Source organism: Macaca nemestrina, chromosome 14 (genome assembly GCF_043159975.1).
Source record: "Macaca nemestrina isolate mMacNem1 chromosome 14, mMacNem.hap1, whole genome shotgun sequence".
NCBI classification, from domain to species: domain Eukaryota; kingdom Metazoa; phylum Chordata; class Mammalia; order Primates; family Cercopithecidae; genus Macaca; species Macaca nemestrina.
Genome location: NC_092138.1, coordinates 75,534,705 through 75,549,262, shown reverse-complemented (window position 1 = coordinate 75,549,262; position 14,558 = coordinate 75,534,705). Strand labels below are relative to the sequence as shown.

The following is a 14,558-nucleotide window of genomic DNA, read 5'->3' as shown; positions in this document are numbered from 1 at the left end:
AATCAGCTAAGCATGGTGATGCATGCCTGTCATCCCAGCTACGTAGGAGGGATATAGTATAAAGGAGTACGGCAGACTGTTGGAGGAAAACAGGGATTAGGCCAGGTGTGGTGGCTTACCCCTGTAATCCCAGCACTTTGGGAGGCTGAGGCGGGTGGATCACGAGGTCAGGAGTTTGAGACCAGCCTGACCAACATGGTGAAACCTGTTTCTATTAAAAATATGAAAATTAGCTGGGCACGGTGGTGGGCGCCTGTAATCCCAGCTACTCGGCAGCCTGAGGCAGGAGGATCCCCTGAGCCCAGGAGTTAGAGGCTGCAGTGGGCTATGATCGTGCTGTTTTACACTAGCCTGGGTGAGAAATCAAGACTCCCACGTCTGAGAGAGAGAGGAGAGAGGGAGACCATATTTGAACTCCAGGCTGGTGAATAATTCATACTGATTAATTTAATTGAAAATATTAGTTTAAAATTTGCAGACTGGAGTTTTGGAAAGGAGTCACAATTATTATTGTTGGACTATGAGGAAAACATATTGTTGCTTAGGATAATATTTAATTATGATGATGATGAAAATAAATGACAATAATAAAACAACTATCATTGATTGAGCGCATACTATATACCAGGCAGAGTACCAAGCAGTTCACAAGTATTATACGTCTTTTTTTTTTTTTTTTTTGAGACGGAGTCTCACGCTGTTGCCCAGGCTGGAGTGCAGTGGCGCGATCTCGGCTCACTGCAAGCTCCGCCTCCCGGGTTCCCGCCATTCTCCTGCCTCAGCCTCCTGAGTAGCTGGGACTACAGGCGCCCGCCACCGCGCCCGGCTAATTTTTTGTATTTTTAGTAGAGACGGGGTTTCACTGTGGTCTCGATCTCCTGACCTTGTGATCCGCCCGCCTCGGCCTCCCAAAGTGCTGGGATTACAGGCTTGAGCCACCGCGCCCGGCCACAAGTATTATACGTCTAATACCCAGAGCAACCCTATAAGGCAGCTTCTATATATTGTTTCCATTTGAAAGATGAATAAACTGAAGCACAGAGATGTGAAGTAACATGCTGATGGACACCCAGATATGTTCTGCAGATAAGAAGGATAAATCAGAAGATCAGATAAGCAGAAAGGTTTAAACACACAGGACTTTCATTTAGTAGTAAACTCTTATGATTGGTCTAAAATTCTATATTCTTTCACAGTTTACCTACTCATCAAATCTGTCTTAACTATTTTTGTCTCTCCAAATTCTCTTCTCTTGTTACTATGTACACATGCTTTAAAATATGTTAGGATTTGCTGTTTCCATGTGGTGATTTCTTGTTTGCCTTTCTGCATTTATAAACTATTTCCTCCTAGTAATTATTGACAAACTATTTTTTTTTGACAAACTCTATTTTTCATATCATTTTTCTAAATTAAAAAATAGCATATGAGGCTGGGTGTGATGGCTCACACCTGTAATCTCAGCACTTTGGGAGGCCGAGGTGGGCAGATCACCTGAGGTTAGGAGTTCGAGACCAGTCTGGCCAACATGGTGAAACCCTGTCTCGACTAAAATTACAAAAAAAAAGTTAGCTGGGCATGGTGGTGGGTGCCTGTTGTCCCAGCTACTCGGGAGATTGAGGCAGGAGAATCGCTTGAACCCAGGAGGTGGAAGGTGCAGTGAGCCGAGATGGGGCCACTGCACTCCAGCCTGGGCAACAGAGTGAGACCCTGTTTCAAAAAAAAAAGTGTATATATATATATATAGTATGTATACGTGTGTGTGTGTGTATATATATACATAGAGAGAGAGAGTTTGTGTTTTTCTTATAAATTTTGTAAAATACAGACATATATGAAAAAAATTACCTCTAATCCTACCATCCACAGGTAATTGCTGTTAGCACCTATCTGGGTTTGTTTTTTATTTTTTTTAGTCTTTTCTAGGCACATATATTCAATGAAAAAGGTTTTCGATATAGTAACAGTTTTTTTTAACTGAATGTGAATCATACACATAAATATAGCTTTGTTTTTATTTTCAATTAACATTTACCATGAGCAGTTTCCTACATCACAACTCTTTGAAAACATTATTTTCACCTTTCATGGCTATGTAGCATTCTATATGTGAATTTATCAATGTGTATTTTAGAATTGCTATCACATGATTAAGTATTTTTTTTTTTTTTTTTTTTTTTTTTGAGACTGAGTCTGGCTCTGTCGCCCAGGCTGGAGTGCAGTGGCCGGATCTCAGCTCACTGCAAGCTCCGCCTCCCGGGTTTACGCCATTCTCCTGCCTCAGCCTCCCGAGTAGCTGGGACCACAGGCGCCCGCCACTTCGCCCGGCTAGTTTTTTTGTATTTTTTAGTAGAGACGGGGTTTCACCGTGTTAGCCAGGATGGTCTCGATCTCCTGACCTCGTGATCCGCCCGTCTCGGCCTCCCAAAGTGCTGGGATTACAGGCTTGAGCCACCGCGCCCGGCCGATTAAGTATTTTTTAAATGTTCAACAGTGATGATATTCTTGAAGATAAGTTTTTTACCATACTATTGGATATTTCCTTAGTATAAATTCCTCCAAGTAAAATTAGCGGGCCAAAGACTTTTTTTTTTTTTTTTTTTTTTTTTTTTGAGACGGAGTTTCGCTCTTGTTGCCCAGGCTGCAGTGCAATGGTGTGATCTCAGTTCACTACAACCTCCTCCTCCCGTGTTCAAGCAATTCTCCTGCCTCAGCCTCCCAAGTAGCTGAGTTACAGGCATGCACCACCATGCCTGGCTAATTTTGTATTTTTAGTACAGACGGGGTTTCTCCATGTTGGTCAGGCTGGTCTTGAACTCCTGACCTCAGGTGATCCTCCCACTTCGGCCTCCCAAAGTGCTGGGATTGCAGGTGTGAGCCACTGGTCCCAGACCAAAGCCTCTTGATATGTCTTGCTAAACTGACTATCAGAATGTTGGGCCACTTTGCACCCTACTCACACCCTCAGTTTTTATGAGTATGGTTACATTATTTTCCCTCTTTCCCCCAACCTCCTATTCTATTTTCCTTAGTTACCTTAAGACTGCACCCCCAATTTAGCTTTCTTTTCTCATTCAGGCAGTGTGTCCGGGGCTTCCAATCCCAGTGGTGAGTAGGCAGATGTGGGGGCTTCCTGTTGGACCTCTGCTAGGTGATTGAGCCACTCAAGAGGAAACCATCTTTGGGGTCAGCTCTATGGCAAGCCCAGGCCTCTATGAATGGAGCTCATTCCCCACTAATTTACATATCAGGACAAGTAGCCAGCTAAGAAATTGCTCAGATTTCAATGGACATCAGTCACCAGAAAAATGGAAATACAGAAGGGAAAGAAAAGTCCTGCTCCCACAGTGGGGTCATGGCACATCTCCACATTTAACCTTTGATAAGGCAAAAGTATTTCTTTTGTCCAGACAGTTTCAGAAGTCATAAAGAATACTCGGCAAGGATGGGTCAAAACAACACAGACTATTGAGGACAACAAAGGAAAAACCATGCACTCCTGAAGAAATCGTTCCCAAAACGCTGAAAGAGAAAGAGGATTGTCTCTCTAGAAGTCTAATAGAAAAGGGTATCTGGAACATTTCCTAGGATTTTTTTTTTTTTTTTTTTTTTAATGACTTACTCTCTTGTTAATATGTCAGGGAGAAGAAAATCTCCTGGCTAAGAAATAAAACAGTCCCTCATCCCAGAAATCACAACCAGGAATATGGATTCTTAAGTGTCAAAAAAGTACTCTGAATAAGGAAAGAAATGCGGATGCACCACTTGTATTATAAGCGCTTGATTTCTTTTAATCCCATGAGTCCAATTATTTTCTTGGCAAATTTAAGGTTACTGCCTTCTGTGAATCTATTGTTACACTTGATATTGGATCTGAGTTGGGGATAATATTTGCCTATTAATTTGGATACTTAAAAATCTCTCTTTCTTTATCTACCCTCTATCTCACAACTTTCCATTTAATGAAGGAAGTGAATTTCTTATTTTTTTCTGCCCCTCTTTCCTAGAATAAAAGTGTAACAGGACGACAGGAGTGGAGATGAGAGGAAGGGTTTCCAAGCGATGGGAACGTATGAGGAGGAGAGTCATAAGTTGGTAGAACGGGGGTGACTAAGGGGTGGGGTGTGGATGGAAGAGGATGGAGGAGGAAGTAGGTTATATGATCAGGCTTCAAAGGCCTTCCAATTTCGTGTTTTCAGCGCCTTTGTAGGTCTTCTTACAGAACTTTGAGGGTGTTTTTCCTTTGTGAGCAAAGGAGAATCATAGTAAATTTTGAGGGATGGGCTGGGTACAGTGGCTCATGCCTGTAATCCCAGCACTTTGGCAGGTAGAGGCGGGTGGATCATTTGAGGTCAGGAGTTCAGACCAGCCTGGCCAACATGGTGAAACCCCGTCTCTACTAAAAAAACAAAAAGTTAGCCAGACGTGGTCGTGTGTGCCTGTAACCCCAGCTACTCGGGTGGCTGAGGCAAGAGAATCGCTGGAACCTGGGGGGCAGAGGTTGCAATGAGTCGAGATTGTGCCACTGCACTCCAGTGTGGGAGACAGAGTGAGACTCCATCTCAAAAAAAAGAAAAATTTTTTTGGAGGGAAAAAAGATATGATTAGATTGTTTTTGTGTTGGTTTGCTTGTTCCCCCCGGCCCAAACAAAAAATCACTTTATCGCAGTAGGGAAGACAAATAGGAAGGGGAAGAAACCAGAGACAGAAACAGCAGTTTGGAGGTTCTGCAATACAGAAGTCCAGATGTTTGGCTTGGACTTAGACACTGCAGATGAAAAATAAATGATGAATTAAAAAAATATTTGGGATGTATACTTGACCTGACTTTGGTGCTTTTTCAAATGAGAAGAGAAAGATAGAGTCAGGTGAAAAAGTCAAGCAAGGATGACTATGATTTCCCATAGTGAATGTTTGGATGATGATGTCATCAAATGAAAATTTTTAAAAAGGCAGATGGTGGAAGGAGATTTGAAGGAAAGATGAGAAATTTGTTTGTTTTGGATTTACTTGTAGAATGACCTGCAAAATTTTGTCCTAATAAATGTTAACAAGTGGCTTTCCATACAAAAACCAAACCAAACAAAACCCTGATGTAAACCAAAAATAAAATTCTAAGGCCCCCAACCATCTGAATGAACTTCCTCCTCTGCAAGGGCACTCTTAAAATTTAACATGAAAGACTGGTTCAGGTCATGCCGGGAAGTAGGGGTCGGACAGGCCTCATTATGCCTCTCTGGTATTAACATCAACACAGACCTTAAGTCTGATAAGAATTTACAATCTATTCTCTCTGAAGCCTGCTACCTGAAGGCTTCCTCTGCACACTAAGAACTTTGGTCTCCACAATCCTTTATCTTAAGCCAGACATTTCCTTTCTATTGATCCCAGGTCTTTAGATAAACTCAACCAATTGTCAACCAGAAAAATTTTAAATCTGTCTATAACCTGGAAGCCCCCAGTTCAAGTTGCCCTGCCTTTTGAACTGAACCAATGTATTTCTTAAACTTATTTGATTGAAGTCTCATGTCTCCCCAAAATGTATAAAACCAAGCTGCACCCCGACCACCTTGTGTGCATGTTCTTAGAATCTCCTGAGGGCTGTGTCATGGGCCAAGATCACTCATATTTGGCTCACAATAAATCTCTTTAAATATTTTACAGAGTTTTACTCTTTTCATCGACACTGATTTGTATTGGATTTCTAATAGTGTAATATTCATGCCATTGGCAGATTTCAAGCTAGCTGGTAGAGATATGCCAAAAAAAAAAATAGATATGCAAGAACAACTCTTGTGAACTTCTGTGCTGACTCCAACACACCAGGCTGCTGGATATTGTACCAGGCAGCACAGAGCACACGGTGGGTGAGCCTGGCAAGGAGGTAAGAGCTGGCAGTACGGGGCTTAAATGAGGCCAAGGTAGTGAATAATATTGATTAGGAGAGCAAGTAGAAATGAAAAGAGAAAACCAGTATTAGGAGATCTAGAAAGAAAGAAGAGTCAGAAAAAGAGTGGTTAAAGAGGCAGAAGAATCAGAAGAGAACCATATTCATGAAATAAAAGAGAGGAATCAGTTTCAGGAAGGAAAGTGTGGTCAGTAGTGTCAAATACCAGAGACTGAATAGCCTAAGGATTTAAAAGAGGTCAACAGCACTACCAATTAAGTGGTTTTTCTGAGCTTAAGATATTTTTTCTGTATTTTTTTATGTTAAAAATATTTTATAAAGAAAAAGAAAAAAAGAGATCTCATTTGCCCCCCAACCCGTCCCTGGCCTCTCTGTCTCTAAGGAGGTCATTAATGAATTCAAACAGAATAGATCCAGAGCTGTGAGAGTGAAAATCTGACTGCAGTGGCTGAGGTGTTAATAAAAGGGAGGGGGTAGAGATGAAATCTTTCTAGCAGTTTGGCTCTTAAGGGGTTAACCTGAAAGAAAGAGGGTTGGAAGGGTGACTTTTAAAAAGAATTATCACTCACTAATCAACTAGAAATCCGGTGGACTATACAGCATTTATCTGTAATCCAGCAGGCTTTTTTTTTTTTTTTTTTAGACGGAGTCTTGCTCTGTCACCCAGGCTGGAGTGTAGCAGCATGATCTTGGCTTACCGCAACCTCTGCCTCCCAGTTCAAGCGATTCTCTTGCCTCAGCCTCCCAAGTAGCTGGGACTACAGGCATGTACTGCCATGCATGGCTAAATTTTTTTTTAATTTTTAGTAGAGATGGGTTTCACCATGTTGGCCAGGCTGGTCTCGAATTCCTGACCTCAAGTGATCACCCGCCTTGACCTCCCAAAGTGCTGGGATTACAGGCCGGAGCCACTGGTGCCGGAGCCACTGGTGCCCAGCCAAGGCTAACCTCTTGATCCCAATGACAAACGGAACAAACATCTTACTCAAGTCCAGAAGCAATAATAATTTTGAATCTTGCTTATGTGTCAACAGGAGCCACATTAATACAGAATAGGATCACATTGGTCCAATTAAATTGAATTGATTGAGAGCCTCTGCAATACATGGTCTACTGCACAAATAATGATGATTCCTGGTACATTTTTATTTGACCATTGATTGCTCGATTTGTTTCTATGTCTAACTGTGTATTGGAATTAAGCTGACTCAATTTGAACTGTAGGTCCTTTTATCCCTCTTATTTGTTATTTATTTATTTATTTTATTTTGAGGCATTTCTCACTCTCCAGAAATTCTCCAAGACTTCAGCTATTAGGTATTCGTCTTTTTTCTTTTCTTTTTTTTTTTTTTTGAGACTGTCTCGCTGGGTCACCCAGGCTGGAATGCAGTGGTATAATCTCAGCTCACCGCAACCTCCACCTCCCTGATTCAAGTGATTCTCCTTCCTCAGACTCCTGAGTGACTATAGGTGCAAACCACCACGCCCGACTAATTTTTGTAATTTTAGTAGAGACGGGGTTTCACTATGTTGGCCAGGCTGGTCTCGAACTCCTAACCTCAAGAGATCTGCCCGCCTTGGCTCCACAATGTGCTGGGATTACAGGCGTGAGCCACCGTGCCCCACCGGGTCTTCTTAATCATAATAAATTCATCTTAAAACATCATTTTAGAATACATTATTTTTTATTCTTCATTGACTTCCTGCATTACTCTATTTTTTTCAGAGTTTCTGGCAACCAGTATGAGTATCAACCAAAAAAACTCAGGACATTGAAAATCATTTGTATTTTATACAATGTGTACATGTACATTTACGCAGATGAGTTAAGAGATATAGCAAAGCAACCCCCAAGCAATGCCATTTAGGTAATCTCCAATTTAAAAGCCTCAATAGAATGATAAGATTGAGCTTTTCTGTAGTTCCATGACCTCCAGCAGAGTCTGCAAGGCCACAGCTGCCTGAAGGTTGATTCTGTAATTAGAAGATGCCACGGTCATCTCAGAATAGAACCTCAAGCCACCCAGGCTACATTTACAGAATCAGCCTCTCCAGAAAAACAGCAACAAAGCAGGGTCTTCCTGTGTATTTGGAAGGAATCACCTAGAGGAGGGGCTTGGGGTTTTGGTGTTGGAGCCGGGGGCAGGGATGGGATACGGAGGCGGAAGCTCATTGAAATATACTAAAAGACAAACCAATCTAAGGGCTGGAGGGAAGATAATTCACACTTGTAAGCTTCTTTTTCAAGGGGCATCTCTTAGGCTCTAGCTTTTGATATTGAGTATATGGTTTTGTTTTTGTTTTTTTTTTTTTTTTGAGTCTCGCTCTGCTGGAGTGCAGCGGGGTGATCTCAGCTCACTGCAAGCTCCGCCGTCCGCTTCACACCATTCTCCTGCCTCAGCCTCCCCAGTAGCTGGGACTACAGTCGCCCACCACCACACACTGCTAACTTTTTGTATTTTTAGTAGAGATGGGGTTTCACCCTGTTAGCCAGGATGGTCTCGATCTGCTGACCTCGTGATCCGCCCGCCTCGGCCTCCCAAAGTGCTGGGATTACAGTCGTAAGCCACCGTGCCTAGGCCAGTATTTTTGTCTTATAAAGATATTACATTTGTAAAGTATGAGCTTGGTGTCAGCAAACTTACATCCCTGTGTACAAACTGGCCGAATCACTTAGTCACTTTGGAGGTTTGGGCTCTTCTAACAGTAGAGATCAACAAGAAAAATAAACATTTCAAACATTACAATGTGTTCATGTATTCACTGTGGGGGATGACCAGATTCTTGAAACCACAGGTTGCTCTTAGTGACACAAGTTTGGCTTGGGGCCATAGACTTATGTATTTAGAATCAATGGCTGTTCTTTCTCTGGGACTTTGATTTTTTTTCTTGGGCTCATCCCCTTTCTGTAGTATCTTATCTTTGTTTTATTTGTATAGGACTTAACTGTTGCCCATTCCCTTATTGGAGCAATCTAAGCGATTACTTTCATACCTTTTGGAACTATATGCTTCAAAATTCCAAAAAGAATGATTTTGGGCTGGGCACAGTGTCTCATGCATATAATCCCAGCACTTTGGGAGGCTGAGGTGAGTGGATCACCGGAGGTCAGGAGTTTGAGACCGGCCTGGCCAACATAGTGAAACCCTGTCTTTACTAAAAAATACCAAAAATTAGCCGGGCATTGTGGCGGGTGCCTGTAATCTGAGCTACTCAGGAGGCAGAGGTTGCAGTGAGCCGAGATCACGCCGTTACACTCTGGCCTGGGCAACAAGAGTGAAACTCCAACTCAATAAAAAAAGAAAACAAAAATGAATGATTTTGGTGGTCGACTTCAGAGAGGTAGGAGAAGAAGGAGAGAGGAGATGGAGTGTCAGGGAGACCTAATTACTCTCTAAAATCATGCTAGGAAAGATACCACCTTTTAATAACGCTCTCTGCTTTTATAACACCATTCTGCCAAGGAGCTCAACGGTTTCAACAAAGTTTATTTTCAGAAAACCCCTGTGAGGAAGACAGAACATACATCTTCTCTCCATTTTAAAGATGAAGAAACAGGCCGGGCACAATGGCTAATGCCCATAATCCCAGCACTTTGGGAGGCTGAGGCCGGAGGATCCCTTGAGCTCCAGAGTTTGAGACCAGCCTGGGTAACACGGCAAAACCCTGTCTCTACAAAAAAAATACAAAAATTAGATGGGTGAGGTGGCATGCACCTGTGGTCCTAGCTACTTGGGAAGCTAAGGTGGGAGGATCGCTTGAGCCCAGGAAGTCAAGGCTACAGTGAGCCATGATTGGACCACTGCACTCCAGCCTGGGTAGACAGCAAGACCCTGTGTCAAAAGAAAGAAAAGAGAGAAAAGAAAGAAAGAAAGAGAAAGAGGAGGGGAGGGGAGGGGAGAGGGAGGGAGGGAGGAAAGAAGGAAGGAAGGAAGGAAAGAAAAAAGATGAAAAAAGAAAAAAAAAAAGATGAAACAGAGGCAGAAAGACTTTACATAAATTGCTCATCATGTGGTTGTCAAGATTGACCCCAAAACTCAATTTATTGACCAAGGTTATTCTTTGACTGAGGCAAGGGGGTCCCCTCTCTTGGGCCTTGGACTTTAGAAAGCTCATCTCTGGCCTTTCTGAGATCCACCTCTCTCTTCCTTTCTGTTTTTTTTTTTTTTTCTTGACACGGAGTCTTGCTCTGTCACTCAGGCTGGAGTGCAGTGGTGTGATCTCAGCTCACTGTAACCTCTGCCTCCCAGGTTCAAGCGATTCTCCTGCCTCAGCCCCCTGAGTAGCTGGGATAACAGGCACCCGCCACCATGTCTGACTAATTTTTGTATTTTTAGTAGAAACTGGGTTTCATCATGTTGGCCAGGTTGGTTTCGAACTCCTGACCTCAGATGATTTGCCCACCTTGGCCTCCCAAAATGCTGGGATTACAGGCATGAGCCACTGCGCCCGGCTTAGATCCATCCCTTTCTAAGGGCAAACAGTCCATGGTGCAAAGGGGCCATGCCACCCAGAGTTATGAGTACCTGGGACTCCAGAATTCCTTGCCTTGTGGCCTCCACGTGCACTTCCAGGGCCTGCTTGGGCCTCTTCTATGGGTCTGTCCTGAGTGTTGATAGAACCACTGATGTGGGTACCTGGGCTTGAGCTGTAGCCTGGAGATCCTGTTGACTGTAGCCTGGAGGGGGCTTGTGCAGCTGAGTGTCTGCATGCAGGTGGTGGGAGTTCTGGAATATAATGGAGCTGGAGGTGGGAAGAGAAGTAGGCTTGGGGCGCTCTCTCATGCCACCTCATTCTGACCAAAACTCAGGCCAAACTGTGAAGAGTCTAAACGTGAATCTGCCCTTCAAGGTGGTTACAAAGGTATCTTTGTCAAGGCAGGAGACATTTAGTTTGTTGGCTTGATGGATGACTTAAATATTTAGACATATGGTGTGTAGGCCTGCATTCTTACTCTTGCCTTTTTTTTTTTTTTTTTTTGGCCCCTCCAATGTTTTGGGTGGTTTTGCTCCCTACAGGCAAAGGCAAACAGAAGTTGGAGGTCTGGAGTGGCTACATAATTTTACACGACTGCAATTCTCTGGCTGCACTTTACAAATGTATACAAGCTAAATACAAGTCCTGTGTTTTTATCACAGGGAGGCTGATCAATATAATGAAAATTAAAAGGGGGCTGGTCCATATTGTTCTGTGTTTTTGTCTGTTTCTTTTTTTGTTTTTGTGGCCTCCTTCCTCTCAATTTATGAAGAGAAGCAGTAAGATGTTCCTCTCAGGTCCTCTGAGGGACCTGGGGAGCTCAGGCTGGGAATCTCGAAGGCAGTAGGTCGCTATCAAAAACTAAAGTCAAGGTTTGTTGGGGGGGGAAACAAAAGCAGCCGGTTACCCAGAAGACCAGCCTAGGTCTTTGAAAGGTACCAAAAGACAAAATGATTGGCGTCCTGAGGGGGATTCAGTATGGAGCTCGCTCTCCCCCAATCCCTCCCTCCGGCTGAGGAAACTAACAAAGGAAAAAAAGATTGCGGAAAGCACGATTTAGAGGAAGCAATTTCCACTGGTGCCCTTGGCTGCCGGGAACATGGACTAGAGAGTCTGCGGCGCAGCCCCGAGCCCAGCGCTTCCCGCGGGTCTTAGGCCGGCGGGCCCCGGCGGGGAGCGGGGGCGCAGACCGCGGACCCTGAGACACCTGATGCACCCTCCACCCCCACCCCACCCACCTCCTCCCAACTCCCTAGCAGCTTCGCGGGCGGCTGAACGTCGCCCGTTTAAGAGGCGGGCCGCGGCTCCACGTGCTTTCTGCTGAGTGACTGAACTACATAAACAGAGGCCGGGAAGGGGGCGGGGAGGAAGGCGAGAACAGGCTTTGACCGATAGTAACCTCTGCGCTCCGGGCAGCCGAATCTATAAAAGGAACTAGTCTCGGCAAAAACCCCGTAATTGCGAGCGAGAGTGAGTGGGGCCGGGACCCGCAGAGCCGAGCCGACCCTTCTCTCCCGGGTTGCGGCAGGGCAGAGCAGGGCGGGGGGCTCTGCGCACCAACAGGACTAGTTCTCAGGGCGCTTTGCTCCTTGTTTTTTCCCCTCGTTCTGTTTTCTCCCCTTCTCCGGAAGGCTTGTCAAGGGGTAGGAGAAAGAGACGCAAACACAAAAGTGGAAAACAGGTAAGAGGCTCTCCAGTGACTTATTGGGCGTTATTATTTTGTTGCGAGGCCAAGGAAGCTTCGGGAAGCTCTCGGTTTTGGGGACTTTGATCCGGAGCCCCGCATGCCCACCACTTGCAACCCAAATGGGACCCGGGGCGGCGTAAATGGGAAGAGGATGTCCTAGGACGAGCTCTGGCGACCCCAGGACTGCGCTGCTGCGCTCGGGACTCGCCCGGCGGTGGAGACTGGGGAGCATCTCTGGGCGTGGAGACCCGGGCGCAGTACCCCGGGCTCAGAGGGGTCAGGGGTGCCCGGGCGTGCTGAGGTCGCTGCTGCCGGGTGGGGAGAGTTGCAGGTCCGGCACGGAGCGCTTCTTTGTTCGGAGGGGCCTGAGTTGGCTAGAAACCCCTCTGGTTGCGGGTCGGCCAGTACCTACGGAGACAAATGCCAGCACTGAGTTCTCACTCGGTTCTTAAGAAGCTGGTCTGTTCTGACCTGGGAATCTGCTGTATGCACCCCGGGACTGGAGCAGCGCGTCCTTTTTCCCGAGAACTCGAGTTGGAGGTGTCCCAAACGGGGTCCGTCGTGCTATTACTCACTAGAGGCCTTGGGGCTTTGTTTGACCTGAGGGGTAGGGAGGTCCTGCCTACAGTCTCGGTGCGCTCAGCCGAGCTGGTGTCCCTGGCGCAGAGCGCGGAACGAGTTTCTTTCTTTTCTTTTTTTCTTTGAGTCTTGCTCTGTCGCCCAGGCTGGAGTGCAATGGAGCGATCTCCGCTCACTGCAACCTCTGCCTCCCGGGTTCAAGCGGTTCTCCTGCCTCAGGCTCCTGAGTAGCTGGGATTACAGGCGCGTCACCACACCCAGCTAATTTTTGTATTTTTAGTAGAGACGAGGTTTCAACTTGATGGCCAGGCTGGTCTCGAACCCCGGACCTCAGGTGATCCACCGGTCTCGGCCTCCCAAAGTGCTGGGATTACGGGCGTGAGCCACCGCGCCCGGCAGAGTTTTGTTTCTTCTAAATACAAGACTTAGGAGAGCCTGCGGAAACCCGGAGGTGGGGTGCCCAATCCTCCCTCCCCCACGTTCCCTGCCGCCCCATCTTCCAGACCCTTGTCGTTGGTCTCTTGGGGCAGCTTCTGCCTGGGCGCAGATGGGGAAGCTGGGGCGAGGTGGTGCTGTGGGATGACCGGGAATAACCCCGGCGGGCGGCGCAGAACTCGGAGCTCCGCCGCGGGGCTGGGCTGGGCTCTGCCTTGAGGGTGGGGGTGCTGGGCGCGCGGGCTGCGGTGACCCCGGAGACTAGCCCGCAGCGCCTCCTGGCTGGAGGACCTAGGAATCGGCCGGCTGTACTAGGTGTCTGCTCGCTGTGAATCCGGTGAAGACCGGTGAGTGCAGATGGGGAGGAACTATGAGGTTGAGGCGAAAGCCCGTTTGGTTTTTTTGTTGTTGTTGTTAGCGTGTTTGCCAACTCCCAGGCCGTTGGTAAATAAGGAAGGTTCTTGGGGCGGCGGACGGTGCCAGGGTTGTGTGTAGGTGCCTCTTTAGGTATATCTTTTATCAAAAAGAAGGAAAGAAATAAGATTAAAAATAAGAAAATAAAGAAAAAATTGTATGCCACTGTCTGTAATTGGCCTGCCTTTGCAGCACTGATACCATTAGCTTTTAAAATCCGACTTTTCAATGACATCCCAAGAAGAGAATGGGTAGTATATACACATTCATCTCACAGTGGACAAAGTTCATATTTAAAAAAACTTTCTGGGTACTGAAATCAGCAAGTCACTTGTCCTCCATGGCTGAATCCCTGCTTCCCACGAAGAGAACCTCACAAAAATTTCCCCCAAGTTAAAGAGTGGAATTTTCTTGATTTTTTTTTTTTTTTCATTTTTTTAACGGTCATAGTTTAGAACCCAGACTTAAATTATGATCTTCTTTTCAAACAAAACTTAAAGTCCTTAAGTTTTCATCTCCCCTTTTATTTCAGCCTATTCTTCTCATACCTACCACAAAAATGATGGAGGCCTTCTGTTGAGAAACTTTCCATTTCTGTTGAGAATATCATTCTCTTGAGAAACTTTCTCCTAAATCAGAGAAAGTATGGAAGCATGGAAAGTATTCCTGAGTAGAACCTCTACAGATATTACAATATTTTTCAAATACAAAGTTTCCATTGTCAGCCTGTTTCCCCAGTGCTTCCACAAACCATTAAATCATTCCACAAACCATTAAAATAATTAATGCTAGGGAATTTTAGGAAAACATTGGATACACAGCATCTGCTTGAGAACCAACAGTATGATCAGACCCACCGGGGAAGAGGGTCTTCAGCCTTCATGATGACTACAAGCCATTTAAGGGACTAGAATTGCTACTGTTGTCAGAGCAGTTTAGGAGTCTGTATTTGAGCACCTGCACAGTGTTCCAGAATGACATAGCTGACTGTAACCTGGACACCTGTGATATGTTGTCTCTTCTGCAGATGAGCATTTGAAATCTCCACCCTCATATTTC

The 14,558-nt window shown here is 45.4% G+C and overlaps 1 protein-coding gene across 2 annotated transcripts in view; it reads left to right on the top strand.

Moving 5' to 3' along the window:
* The first annotated feature begins 11,756 nt into the window (after window positions 1-11,756).
* LOC105481013 (ATP binding cassette subfamily A member 1) overlaps window positions 11,757-14,558 on the top strand; it is a 145,914-nt gene continuing 143,112 nt past the window's right edge. For both annotated transcript variants that reach the window (XM_011740258.3, XM_011740259.3), the window contains exon 1: window positions 11,757-12,065. The gene's annotated coding sequence lies outside the window, so the exon portion shown is untranslated. The remainder of the gene's footprint in view (window positions 12,066-14,558) is intronic.